General features: G+C 45.5%; 1 long non-coding RNA gene across 1 annotated transcript; it reads right to left on the bottom strand.

The window, feature by feature from the left end:
- Window positions 1–289: 289 nt before the first annotated feature.
- On the bottom strand, window positions 290–11,479 carry LOC120850703. Its single transcript, XR_005718206.1, has 3 exons — window positions 11,375–11,479; window positions 9,465–9,466; window positions 290–299 (listed from the first exon to the last, which is right to left on the bottom strand). It is a non-coding gene; the product is annotated as an uncharacterized LOC120850703 (long non-coding RNA).
- Between the last annotated feature and the right edge of the window lie 3,781 nt (window positions 11,480–15,260).

Below are 15,260 nucleotides of genomic sequence, written 5' to 3' on the forward strand. Positions count from 1 at the left end.
AATATAAGCCAAAAAAAAAATTACTCGAGATAAAAGCGGTGGCAGTATCTACCTCCGCCAGCGCCGGCGGCTCGCGCTCTTTGCTGTGGTCGAGAGGTTAGAGCGCCGGTACTTGACGTCGCGGCGTGAAAGTCCCGGGTTCAAATCGTGCCAGACACTCTTTTTTTTTTTCTTTTTGTATTTGACTGCACTCCCACTAAGAGTGTTGACAAGGCCTATGAGCTCTATAGAATCATTGGGCGGGTAGTTCTCACTCACCAGTTCGTTGTTCATGACCTCGGAAGAGCGCATACATGTCTCTGGCTTTCTTTACCAACTTCCGCCACACCTCCTGTACCTGCCGTACACTCCGCGGAAAGTTAACAACATCATCCTTTGCCCGTCTCTTCGTTCGCCAGGTAACTGTGCTGCTGAATTTCTCTAGAAATTTTTGTTTCCGTTTTCCAACTGCTCTAATTAATTCCATTTGTTGATCCAAAGTCATTTTAGGTGTTTGCGGTAGAAAGATGGCTGGTGATGTGAACGCCTGATTCATTCTTGCATTCGGTTCTGATTGTCTGCTATACTGACTAAAATTCAACAAGTAATGCATTAATATTACAAAGCGAGGGCCAAAGCAGTATGTAAAAAGTAAAAATATACCTTTTATCACATTCCATGCAAGTAAAATTATGATCTCCTTAATTTCGGTTTTACTACTTTCTCAGACGTTTGACTTTCTGCCTTGCCTGTAGGATTTCGCTCAATCAGTGCATCCACAGCTGCTAGTCTTTTCTTTTTCTTTTTGCTTATTTTGTGGAACTTTTTTTTTAATTGTCACAACTGCAGTTCTTATTAGTACTAAATAGGCGTCTCCTGTTATTGCAAGGAGTCGTAGCAAGAGCGTTGTATATTTAAAAACATAAAATTATTGTTGCTGGGGAAAGGATGCTTGTTTCCGCTCCGTTTTTGTGAAAGCCATACCGATGCTGTTACCTTGGTTTCCTTTTAATGAACATTATGAAACCATTGTATTAGCCCGTTAACTTGCCCTGATCTTCCTTTTCTTTTCTTCTCGGTGTTTCGATTGAATAGGTGGGACTAACAGTAAAAACCGTGTAAGGCGCAGTAGTGCTAGTGGATGATTCTTAAAAAGGATCACAGTTGAAGAGTGAGACACGCGTAAGATACACACACACACACAAAAAGGAGTGCCTCGCGCGGTTTGAACTCGGAACTTCCACGCCGCGACGACAAGTACCGGCGCTCTAACCTTTCGACCACACAGAAGACGCGAGCCGCCAACACTGGCGGAGGTATATAAATATACTGCCACCGCTATAATCTCGCGTGTTTTTTTTTTCTTTATTTTGGTTCATATTTACCCTCCCTTGCCGTAACTTTACCTGCCGCTCCTACAGCATAAAGGGACGGTCAATTGGACTCCAGTTGAAAGTCCCTGCAGTCAGTCCCTGCGGGCGAAATTTGGCTTTTGTGCTTGAAGCTATCCGGATTTCTCCGCCTTTAGGCAGGGACGCTAGGTACTTCCTTGCCCCCATGGAGCTGGTCACGTGATATAAAAATTTCTCTTGGCCGCAGCCGCGGCCGCGGCCGCAAGATGAGCAAACCGGCCCAGGATCCCTGGGTCCCGCAGCGCGAGCTTTCGTTTCACGTGCTCCGAGCTGGTATGTGCTAGTTCCCTCGGTCACCGAACCCCTTGTCACCAAAAGCTTTTAGAGAACATGTTTTTGCGTGAAAACAAACATAAAAAGCTTTTTTTTTGTAGCAACTTTTATTGGAGATTAGTACAGAATGACAGGCGCGTGATGTTTTCTAACATCTCTAGTTTACAAGGTTTCGTGACAAAATAATACAACCATGTCTCACCGGTGATTTCAGGTAGCGCGTGCAACCTGGGTGCGTGCTAACTTCGATAGAAATTCGCGGCGCGTCCTCTTGAGAGACGGGGCTGGCATCCCTGAAACCCCTTCCCCTGTATATGTTTCCGCGCTAGAATGGCCGATTATAGCCAAAATATAATTGTAACAGTGGGCGCTATCAAGTGCGATACTCCCTAACCAATGCAAGCAGCCGTGCAGTTCCCCGAGTGGCCGCTGCAGGAGAAATTTCGGCGTTGAGATCGCCATTTGCTCGGTTCTCGAGTGCAGATCGGTGCCACTTTTTGAGAGCAGGCTCTATGGCAGTTTCCCAACAGAGCTGTTTTAGTAACGTTGAATATAGTTGATAGTCGAGCAGTTGTCTATTTGTTTGTCTATTAGTGTTCATCTGGCACCACCTAAGAACTCGCTGCAAGCAATGTTCGCAAAAGACGCGAACGGAGCTGCGTCAGCTTATGGTTATCACATAGGCATTTGTTTTCCTTTGTTTCGCTCAATATTAGAGCGGTCTGTCTCGTAGCATTACAGATATTGCTACATACTGTTATTTCGCAAGCGCTGACATTATTTGATTTTAGTAACTTACAATTGTATGTAGCCACAATGCAAAATGCTATATATTTTCAAAATAGATTGTGTGCATTTTTTATTGTGTATCTGTGTATGCTTTTATATTGTACACCCCTCGTTATCTTTGAAACCAAAGAGCGGCCGGCAGTATCCTTCAAGTAAACAAATAAATAAATCTATAATGCATGGAATGCAGTATTCAAGGAGCAATCGCTTAAACATCTGCAGAATACAATAAACAGTAGTTTCGGCGTGAAGAGAGCATGTTGTTTATTCGTCTCCCCGCTGAATTTAGTGGTAAAATTTACATCACGTTACACCGTGGAGTAACGGGTTCACGCGATCCGGCCTCACCTTTACACCAGGTCACGTGACATCAGTACTCCACTAAGTTTAGCGGAGAAGTTGACGTCAACGAGGAAAAACAATGTGACAATATGGAGGGAGGGGGGGGGGGGGGGGTTCAAGCACACAGATAATATAGTAATCTAGAGGAAAAAGGTTCCATGCATTCTGGTGGCTTCAGAACGGTGGGGAATAGACGCAGCCATCCGTGGCTCGTCCCGATGGACTCATGTCGCTGTTGACGCTTTAATATACACAAAAAGGCAGCAAAATCTCACCTGTGAGACCTGTACTAGTTTCTTTCTAGCTTATTCTGCAGAAAAACACCGGCATCGCGCACCGTATAAAAAATAAATACAGTTTGCAAATGCTCCAACCACTTCTAATTATCGCGGCAAAACGAGCACGCTTAACCAACATGACTTGCTTCCTTTCTCGCTCTTCCTGTTTTTTTCCTTCTGTCACTCCGGACCACCGATGTCAGTGTTTGCCGCGTTCTGTTCCCGTCCTTACCCCCTGGTGCTCAGTCGTGGTGTAACGGGACGTGACATAATTTGTTTCCAATAAATGTATCGGGGAAATGCACCTAAGGACGGGAAAACGAACAAACTTCTGGGAGTATCGGGCTTCGGTAATAAGCATTCTATGATTTATTAAGTATTAATTCCTCGAAACAACTCCTCGTTGCTTTTCAGTCACCCTTGGTACATGGGTGTCAGCACTCGGAAGTCCCTCCTCGTGGCGCTCCCAGTGGCTGTGTGCGCAGTCATCTTCTGTTGGATAATTCTCCTCATGGGATACCTGGAGCGATAGTGAGCACGTCTCTATTTTTCGCGCGTCTTTTTTCCTAGATATGAACGGGGAAATTATATTTATTTTCTCTCCACAAACGCAGTGACGCTGACGAGGACGAAGACGCCCGGTATGCCATCAACCAGGTGCTAAAGCACCGGCACCATCAGCTAAAAACAATCAGGCAAGCCCCACTTGTTGAATTGCTATCAGAGGCTCAAATGCTGGGACATATTAAGGTTTTAAAGGCAGTCAGTAAGGCAATAAGTTCTTCCACTTGACTTTCAGAAAGATTTGGGAGGGAAAAAGTGACTATTATTTTGGTGTGCGTTCTATCGTTTATCACAACGACAAACTAATTACAAGTCCTTGTGCTGCGTGGTCATGCGCGCCGTCTAATATTCGGTAGAAGAGAGCAACTGTGCCTGCTCAGATTGCATTTTTTAGCCCTTCAGGCAAAGATGCCAACGTCATAAGCACAACGCTGGTGGTCATTGCTACTGGTTATTGGGGAGGAAAGAATGCTTTGGTGCGGAGTGTATGCTGCTGATGGTACGCGCTCGGCATATAGACGTTTGCAAGAACGGCTTTTTAATATGCCAGCTCAACGTTTGAAGGACCCGCACACAGAGATGAACAAAAAGGCGGACACACGTTCGTCTCTGTATGTGTTTCCTTCAAAAGTTCAGCTGGCATTTTAACAAGTATGAACCAACTAGCTCAGCTTCAAGCCGTTGCAAGAACGGCCTCTGACGCCGCCATCTGGCTGCTGGTGGGGGTAGTTTGTCTGATAGTCAAGCATTGCTGGGGCCGTTTAATTCTTACCCAACCAGGCAGATTTCTGGCAAATACGTTTACTTCCAAGTCTTTACAACTTGATATCGCACCGGAGACAGCACAGCTAGCAAAGCAGTTCGTCAACGTTACCCGCAGCATCTCAACCTACAAGACTCATTTCGACTTCACAAGGTCGTGCCAAGATATGTACATGGTTCCCCGAAGCCTCCGTCTCAAGCTCCTCGTCTACACAGAGAAAGGGCACAAAATTGTGCCGCAGGCGGAGACACGTTTGGTAAGCGCCCGAATTCACGATTGCCAGGCAACGCTAGGAAGAAAAAACTATAGTCCGTTGCAACCTAAGAACGAAGGGCGAGGGTAAGACGGACCGGGGAGGAGGAAGCAGACGGAACGCTGGAGAAGAAAGGGGGAAACCTCCTTCTCTCTTCAGCGTTTCGTCTGCTTCCTCCTCCCCGGCCCGTCTTACCCTCGCCCTTCGTTCTTAGGTTGCAACGGACTATAGACCGTTTTATCGTGGGCAGCGCCATTTTCAGAGCGGGTGAGAAAAGGAGAAAGCGCTACCGGCGCTTTCCCCCTTTTTGATTGTGTAGAAAGAGTAAAAGTCACGGATGAGAGGCTTGGCCGGTGTTGGGTGTCTGCTGTGCCCCAACTTCGTTCGCGCTTTCTTTTCTGTTTTAGACTCGCAAACTTATTTAGAGCCACGGGCTTCGATGGCAACAGTCCCCCGGTCATCGGGACACCATTGCTCGGTCATAGGGTGCACGAATAACGACAGAAAGCGTCGAATACCGCCCAAGGACCTCGTAGCTTGCATGGAATTCGGCAAGGCACGTGCGGCTGCAATGTTTCGAAGCTCCACCGCTTTCCGCGTGACTGAAAATGATGAACCGTTCATAAATTTTTGCTTGCAATAGGCCCATTTCAACGCAGCCGTTTTTAGTAATGAACAAGCGATACACAAAACGGGAACCTCAATTAACTTTTGTAAACACCCGGAGCTGCTACATATCGCTTTGCTGCGCTGCTTTTATCTTGCGTGTCAGTGTTCTCATATTTCATTGTGGTTGAACGACGAAGACGTTCTAGATGTGCTTATATCGAACCGCAGAAAGCGTCAAAGGAGTCACAAAATATTTTACTATTTGATGCAACATTTTTAGTACTAACCTCCAATTTCTATCGCTGACACGTTCGCTGCCGCTGTTCCCCCCGTTGCCGCACTGGCGGATGCCATGACTCGGACAAAGAAACGTACACACTGGGCTCGAAGACGCAGATCGCAACACACGAGTCGTTCCCTGGAGCGACTATCCAGCGCTTCAAAGCGCCCAATCAACGGAAACAACCCAAAAAAACCTACCACGGGCACTCCAAGGAGCGCTTTTGCAGGCTCTCTGGTATCGCACAGGGGATCGTTATTCAGGAAAACCGATAGAACTACCTTTTCAACAATTTCTAGCCTCACCCGGCGGCGGAAATAAGCCTTCAACTAAGTGTTGTAAATGACGAAATCGAGCCAGTCACCACTGCAAATTATCAATATTAAGATAAATTCAGTTACAAAATTTTACAAGCTGAAACAGCAATTATCACGAGAAAACTGGCACGCACCTTGCGAGCGTACCCCATGTTCCTCGGCGGTAAAGCGTTCGGTGCGCGCTCCATTCACAAGCTGTTCCGAGCACAGTCGAGAAGATGGTGTTGAGGAAATGTTTTTTCGGTTTACGAACGCAATTCACTGCCGCCAATACCGGGGTCATTTGGTTGCAGCCGCTCTCGCCTTGCCGGATTCATTGCAAGCTACATAGGTCCTCGGACAGTATTCAACGCTTTCTGTCGTTATTCGTGCACCCTATGACCGAGCAATGGTGTCGCGATGACCGGGGAACTGTTGCCATCGAAGCCCGTTACTCTAATTAAGTTTGCGAGTTCAAAACAAAAAAGAAAGCGCGAACGAAGTTGGGGCACAGCAGACACCCAACGCCGGCCGAGCCCCCTCATCCGGGACTTTCACTCTTTCTACACAATCAGAAAGGGGGAAAGCGTCGGTAACCCTTTCCCCTTTTCTCTCTCGCCCTCTTTCAGTAAAACGGTCTATAGACCACTACTTCTCACGCCGGCTACTCGAGCACCGTATCCCGGACGTGTTTCCGGCTTTGCAGGCTTTTGCCACGAATGTCGCATACACAGTTTTCGATGAACGACGGGCATTTCAGAAAGAGGAGATCTGAAGGCTACCAAGAACGGATGATTCAAGCCGAGGCACCAATGACACCAACTTTGTCAAGAACCTCTCCACTAGACAACATCCGCCATGCGAGATTAAAGTCGTGACAAAAGGCCACGAATTTAACGTGACCACGGCACGGCTGCCTCTCTCAAAAATGGGCATGGCTGTGGGGGTCGCCAAACTCGCCTAGATTCTAGCGTCCAGTATGGAGTGCCTCTTAAAACGGTTAGCATCCTTTAGAAGCTCCTGACAACGACAGCGACACAACCTGCCTGCAGAAGACGTTACAGTGCGTCGCAAACTTCGAGAAGATACGAAGATTGTACTTCTGGCGGCCGACAAAGGGAAGTCGACTGTCGTCCCGGACCGGGAGGTAAACGAGGAAAAGGTACGGGATCCTATTGGCAGCCATGCTTGTGAAAAACTCAAGAAAGACCCACCTCCGTTGGTTAAGAGGAACTTGAGCAAAATGATGGAAGAGATTTTCAAGAACTTCCCAGAACCAAAGAGCCTTTACCTGTGTCTCATCTGCAGGAATGGCTTTACTCGGGAATTTTACGGCCTTTTTATATTTTATTTATCTATTTATTTATTGATACTACTATCTCCTTCGGGAGATGTGGTAGGAGGGGGTACATAATGTTGTATAAAGGCATACATTTCTAGTAATTTTAGCACACGCGAATAAGGCAATCAATGTCATCATTATACAGTATTGAATAAAAATTAGACCAAAAAAACAACAACAACAAAACAACCTACAAGAAATACCGTCAGTCGCAGGAGTTACAGAAACTGCGAAGGTTAGCAATGAGTGATGACTCAGATGAAGCATTTATTATATGACTGGGTAGGGCATTCCAATCATGAATGGTCCTTGGGAAAAATGAGAACTTAAATACATCGACCCTACAGCTGTATTCTTGTAATTATCTACAATGAAAATTTCGCGTGGGGTAATTATGAAGAGCAGGTGAAATATATGTAGAGGTGTCAATATTAAATCGGTTGTTTAGTAGGTCGAGCAAAAATTTTAATCTTTGAAACATGCGTCTATGGGTTAATGGGCTAAGGCTGGAACACACATATAGTTCGGAAACCGGGTATTGTCTCTGAAATTTGTTGTATATGAAACGCAAGCCTTTTCTCTGTATGGATTTAAGTAAATTTATGTTGGTTTTAGTAAACGGGTCCCAGACAACGGACGCATACTCTAATATAGGCAGAACAAACGTTTTATAGGCTGTTAATTTTACATCCGATGAGGTTTGCTTTAAATTTCGCCGGAGAAACCAGAGCTTAGTTAATGCCTTGCGAACAATATATTTGATATGGGTGTTCCAACGCAGGTCGTTTGAAATGATTACACCGAGGTATTTATAGGAAGTCACTTCGGCTAGGACAGTATTGTTAATGGAATAATTATGGAAAAGAAAACTAGTTTTGCGGGTTATATGCATGCGAACACATTTGTTAACATTTAGTGACATCTGCCACGAGTCACACCAATCGTGGATCTTGGATAAGCAGCTGTTAAGTAATGTCTGGTCACTAACACCATTTACCTCAGTGAAGATAACAACATCATCCGCGAATAAACGTGCTCGCACAGGAATGTTAGCAGTGATTTCATTTATAAAAATTGAAAAAAAGTAAAGGCCCAAGGACTGACCCTTGCGGAACGCCTGATAGCACAGGGACTGGTGAGGATGCACTAGAGTTTATCTGAACGTACTGTTTTCTTTCTAGCAAGTAATTTTCAAGCCAGGAGTAGATGATATCGCTTTGCACGATTGATTTAAGTTTTAGAAGCAGTTTACAGTGTGACACTCTGTCAAACGCTTTGGCGAGGTCAAGAAAAATTACATCAACCTGTTTAGAACGATTTAATATTTCAGCAAAATCATGAACGGTTTCAAGTAATTGCGTTGTGGTTGAAGGGCCATGACGAAAACCATGTTGATTCACATTAAAAAAGTTGTAATTTTCTAAATACGCCGCCAAATGTTTAAAAACAACGTGCTCTAAGAGTTTAGAGCAGTAAGGAAGCAGAGAAATTGGCCGGAAGTTCCCAGGCAAGAGATGAGATCCAGATTTGTGAACGGGAACGATCTTGGCAATCTTCCATTCTACAGTAATGACGGACTCCGACAATGACTTTTTAAAAATTAGATAAAGATACTTTGAGCACCATTCTGCGTAGCGAACGAGGAACATATTTAGAATGCCATCGTGACCACCAGCTTTTTTTGTCGACAGATTAAGCAACGCTGAAAACAGTCCATCGGGAGAGATAAAAACATCGGGTAACGCTGATAGGTTGGGTGACAGGTTTAAACAAGGAAGAATGCCGTTATCTGAGGTGAAAACAGAAGAAAAATAATCATTGAAACCTTCAGCGATGGAACAGTCATCCGTTAATAATCTGTCCGAAACCATAAGTTTGGAAATGTCTTTTCAAACCGGGGACAAAGACCTACAAAACTTATTGGGTGATTCCCTAAGGAACGTGTGCAAAGTTATATTGTTATACTTATGTTTTGCAAGGCGAATCATAGCTTTCAGTCTTGTACGCATTTCATTGATATTTAAACGTCTTTTGCCCTTCCTGGCACGATTAATTTTTCGTTTTTGGTGTAGGATATCGCGAGTGATCCATGGATTATGTTTTCTGGTAACTTTGACACTCGTTGGAACAAACCTTCGTAAGCATTCAAGCACGGTTTCTTTAAAATAATTCCAAAGGGTATCAATAGAAGAACCATCAGAACACATGTTTGAAAAAGAATCAAACGACACCTCAAGCGCGTCAAGTATTGACTCGTCTTCTGCTTTAGAAAAATTAAATACACGCCTAGAAATCTTCTTTTTACGTAATGAAGGACGAAGTGTTGAAGTAGAAAACTCAACGAGTACCATTTGATGATCAGAGATCCCATCCACCACTTGGCAGTCGTACGTACGTGCTGCAAGTGGTTCCGATAGAAACACGAGGTCTAGTGTAGATTGAGAAGACGAGGTGATTCGTGTTGGACTACTAACAATTTGAAGTAGATTGTTATTATAAACCAGGTCAACTAGCAAGGATGAATTAGGGCAATCACTGCCCCTACACATAGAATCCCAATCGATTAAGGGTAAGTTAAAGTCACCAGCCATAACAAGAACCGGGTATTTTTGTTTAATCTTAAAAACAAAATCAGCAAGAAGATCAAGAACGGATGAGCAAGCATTTGGCGGACGATAGACTACGCCGACGACGATTGGCGGAGTAAACCCGGTAAGCTTTAGCCATAAACACTCGATATCAGGAGCGTCATCGATTACAACAAAATCCAAATGATTTTTCAGGATAACGGCAACGCCCCCACCACGTGATTCGCGATCGTTCCGAACAATGTTATACGATGGGGGAATAATCTCTGAATCATAAATAGAACTATGCAGCCACGTTTCTGTTACAGCAACAATGTCAGGTTCGTGATCATACAACAAGCACTCAAGGTCAACGATTTTATTAGCAACACTTCTGGCATTGACGTTTATTAATTTCAAAGATTTCGAACGAGGTACGACGTGTCACGGTGAAAAGGCACCTTCAACAGACGCCATGGAACGTTCTGGTGTGGAAATACAAATTCTGGTGTCATTTTCCGTGTCCCACGTGTAAGACAAGTTGTTGATTATCAATTTTTTGTAGACGAGTTTTACCCTGTCACCTTGCCTCCTGTTAGCTTCTGCACTATCCCACAATTTTTCTCGAAGTAATCGTACTTGTTTTGAGTAGTCGTCGGAGATAGAAATTTCGGAACCTTTTAGTTTGTAAGCGTTTTTAAATAAATTGACCTTTTCGTTAAAATCACGAACATTCAAAATCACAGGTCTCGGGCGATTTCCTTTGTTATAACCAAGCCGGTGGATCCTTTCAATGGTGGTGACATGTACATCCACTTTACCAACAAAAATATCACTGCAAACTTTCTGCTTCAGTTGGACAGGGTTCTCTTGACGATCTTCAGGTATACCGAAAACAATAACATTGTTCCGTCGACTACGATTTTCATAGTCATCAAGCTTCTTTCCCATTTGAGAAACAGTCACTCTTAAATCGGAAACAGTGTGATTTAGCTCAGCAACATTAGCCTTGTAAGCCTGGAAGGACTTTGCCGTGCTTTTGACCTCATCAATGGTGGCCTCGATAGCACATAGTCACTTATTCACACCTACAAACATTTCCTTAACGCTTTGTTGTTCCTTTCGGATTTCTTTGATGTCCTTGGCAATGTCCTTCTGCCTTTTTAAAATCTGCTGAAGGGGATTCTGCGTATCAGCTTTACTAGCTTTATCAGGGCCGGGGTTAGTTTCCACGTCACCGGCCAGTAATAACAACAACTTTACCGTGCGAACACATTCTACAAGGATGCGAAGAACAGTGCCGGGGCATGGCAGCACAATAAGGCAAACATAATTGCTCTTAAACTCGTAATAAATTGACTTATTTTTACTAACCTCCGTAATCAGAAAGAGCCATTTAGTCGCCATGCTCCGAGATGCGCTACCATGCCCACTGGCGAAATCCAGTCGGGACCCGGCTTTTGTAGGCGATGTCGCTGCTGTCGGGAACGGTGTAGACGTCACGAAGCCACATGGTCCCGTTGAGTAGCTATCGTAGATGCAGGGTGAGTCAGCATCTTGACGCTGCACTTGAGGCGACGGGTGCTGGCCACGTGTTGGAAGGCAACCGACCGATGCCAGCATCAACTGCGTAATCAGGAAGAGCCATTTAGTCGTCATGCTCCGAGATGCGCTACCATGCCCACTGGCGAAATCCAGTCGGGACGCGGCTTTTGTAGGCGATGTCACTGCTGTCGGGAACGGTGTAGACGTTACGAAGCCACGTCCGCCGTGAAGAAGAAGAAGACCATAATTGCATTCTTTAAAAAATGGCTACTCCAGTAGCTTAATTAAACGCATCGCCTGACGTCGAGGTCTTGCCAGAAAAAAACAGAGCCACTAGAAAAAAGCAGCCTCATCGAGTCGCGCGCTTTAGCGTCCCTTACGTAAAGTGAGCCGCCGAAGCACTGGCACGAGTACTGGGAAAAGAAAGAATTCAGATGGCGCACAAGTCCATGTTCACAATAGGAAGGTTCATGCCAGGATCCAAAGATCGTCTGCCAGAAAAAAGAGAAACGGCTGTGGTTTACACCAGACAATGCACAGAGTTCCCCGGAACATACATCGGACAGGCGTGCAGAAGTTCGACAGTTTGCGCAGCGCCATCGCCGAGCATTGCCACACTCTAGACCAGGGGTGGCCAAACCGCGGCTCGCGAGCCGCATGCGGCTCTTTGCTGGTCACGGTGCGGCTCGCGGATGCCTGGTAAGAAGACCCCCCCCCCCCCCCCCTCACCCCTTTCCGCGTTTCCCCAGGAAAATGTAAAGGATTTCAGAATAAAGAACATCTTGCGGTTTGGCCGCCTTGTTCCCCGTACGTACAGTCGAACCCCTTTTCACTCGTATGTTTCCACAGATCCTGTTTCTTTCATTGTTCGAGAGAGTTTGCCGGACCCAAAAGGCATCAAGGACAGGGACTGTCAAGACACGCATGCACTTTGGCTTGGGGTCGAGGAAATGTTCTGTCTCGCGGCCTTTGTCACTCGCTCGTGATACTTGTCCCCTTTAGGTAACGGATGTTCCCTCCATATCGTGTCTTGTTGAAGGTCGCGGAAGCTCGGGGTGACCTCATTCATAGCTTCCACTAGTCACAAACGTTATGTTCAAGTTCACAAAGGACCAAGAACATTCTCATTGTTATATTTACCGGCTTGCAGTTCTGAACCGCAAGCTGCTTTTTTATGCTTTTTTTGGGGGGGGAGAGGGGGGGGGGGCGAGATAACCAGGCATCGGTGTTTGTTTTACCCCCCCCCCCCTCCCCCCTTTCGGCGGCTCTTAAAAGTTTCGCGGTTTCCTTTGCGGCTCGTAGGCCGGGTCAGTCTGGCCACCCCTGCATTAGACCATCATATTGACTTCGCGAACGCGCACGTGATTGACACACCCAAATATTCGAAGAACTGTTTTCTTAGAGTCATGACAAATCCAGCATACGCCAGGAGACCTAAACAGGTCCCTGGGCGCCTTGCCCTCTGTGTATTCATATGGCCTCGGTGACCTGACCAGTAAGCTGAAGAGGTGATCGTCTCCAGAACTAAAAGATATTTTTAGATTTTTCTTTTTTGAAGACCAAGAGGTATGGAGTTGCTGCTGCTCCGCGTGCTTTCAGTCACTCTTGAAGAAGAAAGCCAGCTAGTTTCGAAACGATTGGAGTCCCTGCGAGAATTTGGTCGGAGCTACATATTTCGGACTTTAATTCTCACCAAACCAGGCTGCCCTACTGAAAAAAACCATTTGAAATTCAAACGGGTGGCAAACTGGTCGCCCGTTTGAATCAAACCTGTCGATCCGTTTGGATCAAACGTGATTATGGAATACGGGTACCCGTTTGGAAACGGTACCCGATCGAAACGGTACCCGTTTGATACAGGTGTCCGTTTGATACGGGTGCCGTATGGTACGAGTACCCGTTCGACATGGCACGTGACCACACGTTTGAACGTGCCCTTTGAAATGGCAAATTATGCGCTAGCCCTAAATGGGTATCGTCTGGGAGGTTGGTTATCTTAAACATATTTAAGACGTCCCGAAACTCATAAACGTACTTATAACATGGAGAAAACACGTAGAACAAATGCACTCGCGTAGGTGCTTGTAAGTGGACAGGAAAACCGACACAAAAGATTGTTTTCAATTCTCCTTGAAGTTTATTACCTCTTCTGTAGACAAGTACAAACGTGCAAGCGATCTGTGAACACTATACAGGTAGACTTTCGGGGAAATTATTCTCCTGGCTGCCGCGCGAATAGGCGCTGCGTAATTTTTTAGATAATTTAGAAGAGTACGCGTAGAAGAACGGTCAATCGTTGCCAACACGTAGGTTGCAGTGCACTTACCATAACAATAGCGGACTTTAAAGAGGTAATCCGTGATATTTGTCGACACGGTCAAAGCAGGACAACCACACAAACACAGACGAGAGGGAACGGCTCCTTGGAAGTTTCAACACGATGCGGCACACAAGCTGTCATTTGCCGAACCCAACCAAACCGCGAGAATTTGCGACTTCTTTGAAGAGTCGCTCGTTGCCGACATACACGTGGGTCTTTTCGAACACTGATAGCTTTGATGCACATCCAATACGTTGTCGAGAGACATCCCAATAAGACCGCAGGGTTAGGCGGCAGATTGAAGCAGGTAGGACGAGCGAACTTCGAGCAGCAACTGACAACAAGCAGACAAAGAAAAAAGCGGCTGCAAGGCGCGCCCTTCCGGATCTCGATGCTTATCAGCAGTCATGGGTAAGTTACTTTTAAAAAGTAATTCGTTACAGTTACAGTTACTTTTTGTAAAAAGTAGCGAAGTTACCGTTACAGTTACCGCAACTAAAAAGTAACTCGTTACATTTACAGTTACTTTTAAAAAGTAACGACGTTACTTTTCAGTTACTTTTCTATAACAAAAAAAAATTTAGAAGAAATCAGAAAACGCTTCTCACAACGTTTTATTGCATAAAATTAAAAAGTACGCTTTTTACTTTATATTGTAGCTTAGCAGCAGTTGCCTCTCGAAGTTAGTGTTTGAAAGTTTCCATGCCAGAGTAGTGGCGCTAATCAAAATACGAGACATGCGCAGTGCCCTCCACGTGTATTGTTGTTTCACGGTTGATTCCCCCGATTAAAATGCGATCGCAGAGAAAAAAGAAAAACCAAAACATCAGTAGTGCTTCAAGACACTAAGATGTAAGTGCTGAGTCACAAAGTACACGCGCGTGCGTAAAGATAACTAGATATTTTTTCATAAAATCTACACGTGGCTATATTCGGGTCGTGACTCGCGAGAAAGAACGTATTCACAACTTTGCGCAAGGCCAACTTGACACTCGAAATGTCGGAATAGACTATTTGGAAAGTGCAAGGAATGGCTGAATTGCACCCTCGTTCAGTGATATATTATTCATAAAACACTGGAAATTAACGACAAAAGTAACGTCGTTACTTTCATCGTTACCTCAGAAAAAAGTAATAGAACTACAGTTACAAGTTACATTTTTAAGAAGTAACTCGTTACAGCTACAAGTTACCAAAAAAGTAACGAAGTTACAGTAACGCGTTACTAGTAACGCGTTACTACCCAAGACTGCTTATCAGCGTGTAGCTCGCGCGCTGCTGTGGGTCACGTGACAGGGGTGACAAGAAAGGGGGGAGGGGGCGAGGTCAAGGCGCTGGGACCACCGGGACAGCCCCTCTCCCTCTCCCCAGGCATTCTAGGGAGATGCGTTTTTGTAGTCCCGAAGAACAAAAACGCGCGCGCGCGCGCGCGCTCCAACTTTGGAAATGGCGGCGGGGCTGCCAGAAGCTCGGCTTGCGCCCGAGCGAAGAAAAACCTCAGCGCAAGCTCGTAGTTTGAGTGCTGCAACGGCGGGCGTGCTCTCGCAATGCTCGATGTTCTTGCAGCAGCGTGTACGCGTGCTACCTTCGCTGCGTCTTGAATTAAAGTGAAACGGAGTCTAGACGTACATTCTTTCACGCGGTCGCG

The sequence above is a fragment of the Ixodes scapularis genome, unplaced genomic scaffold, assembly GCF_016920785.2.
Source record: "Ixodes scapularis isolate PalLabHiFi unplaced genomic scaffold, ASM1692078v2 ptg000490l_1___fragment_3__unscaffolded, whole genome shotgun sequence".
Taxonomy (NCBI): domain Eukaryota; kingdom Metazoa; phylum Arthropoda; class Arachnida; order Ixodida; family Ixodidae; genus Ixodes; species Ixodes scapularis.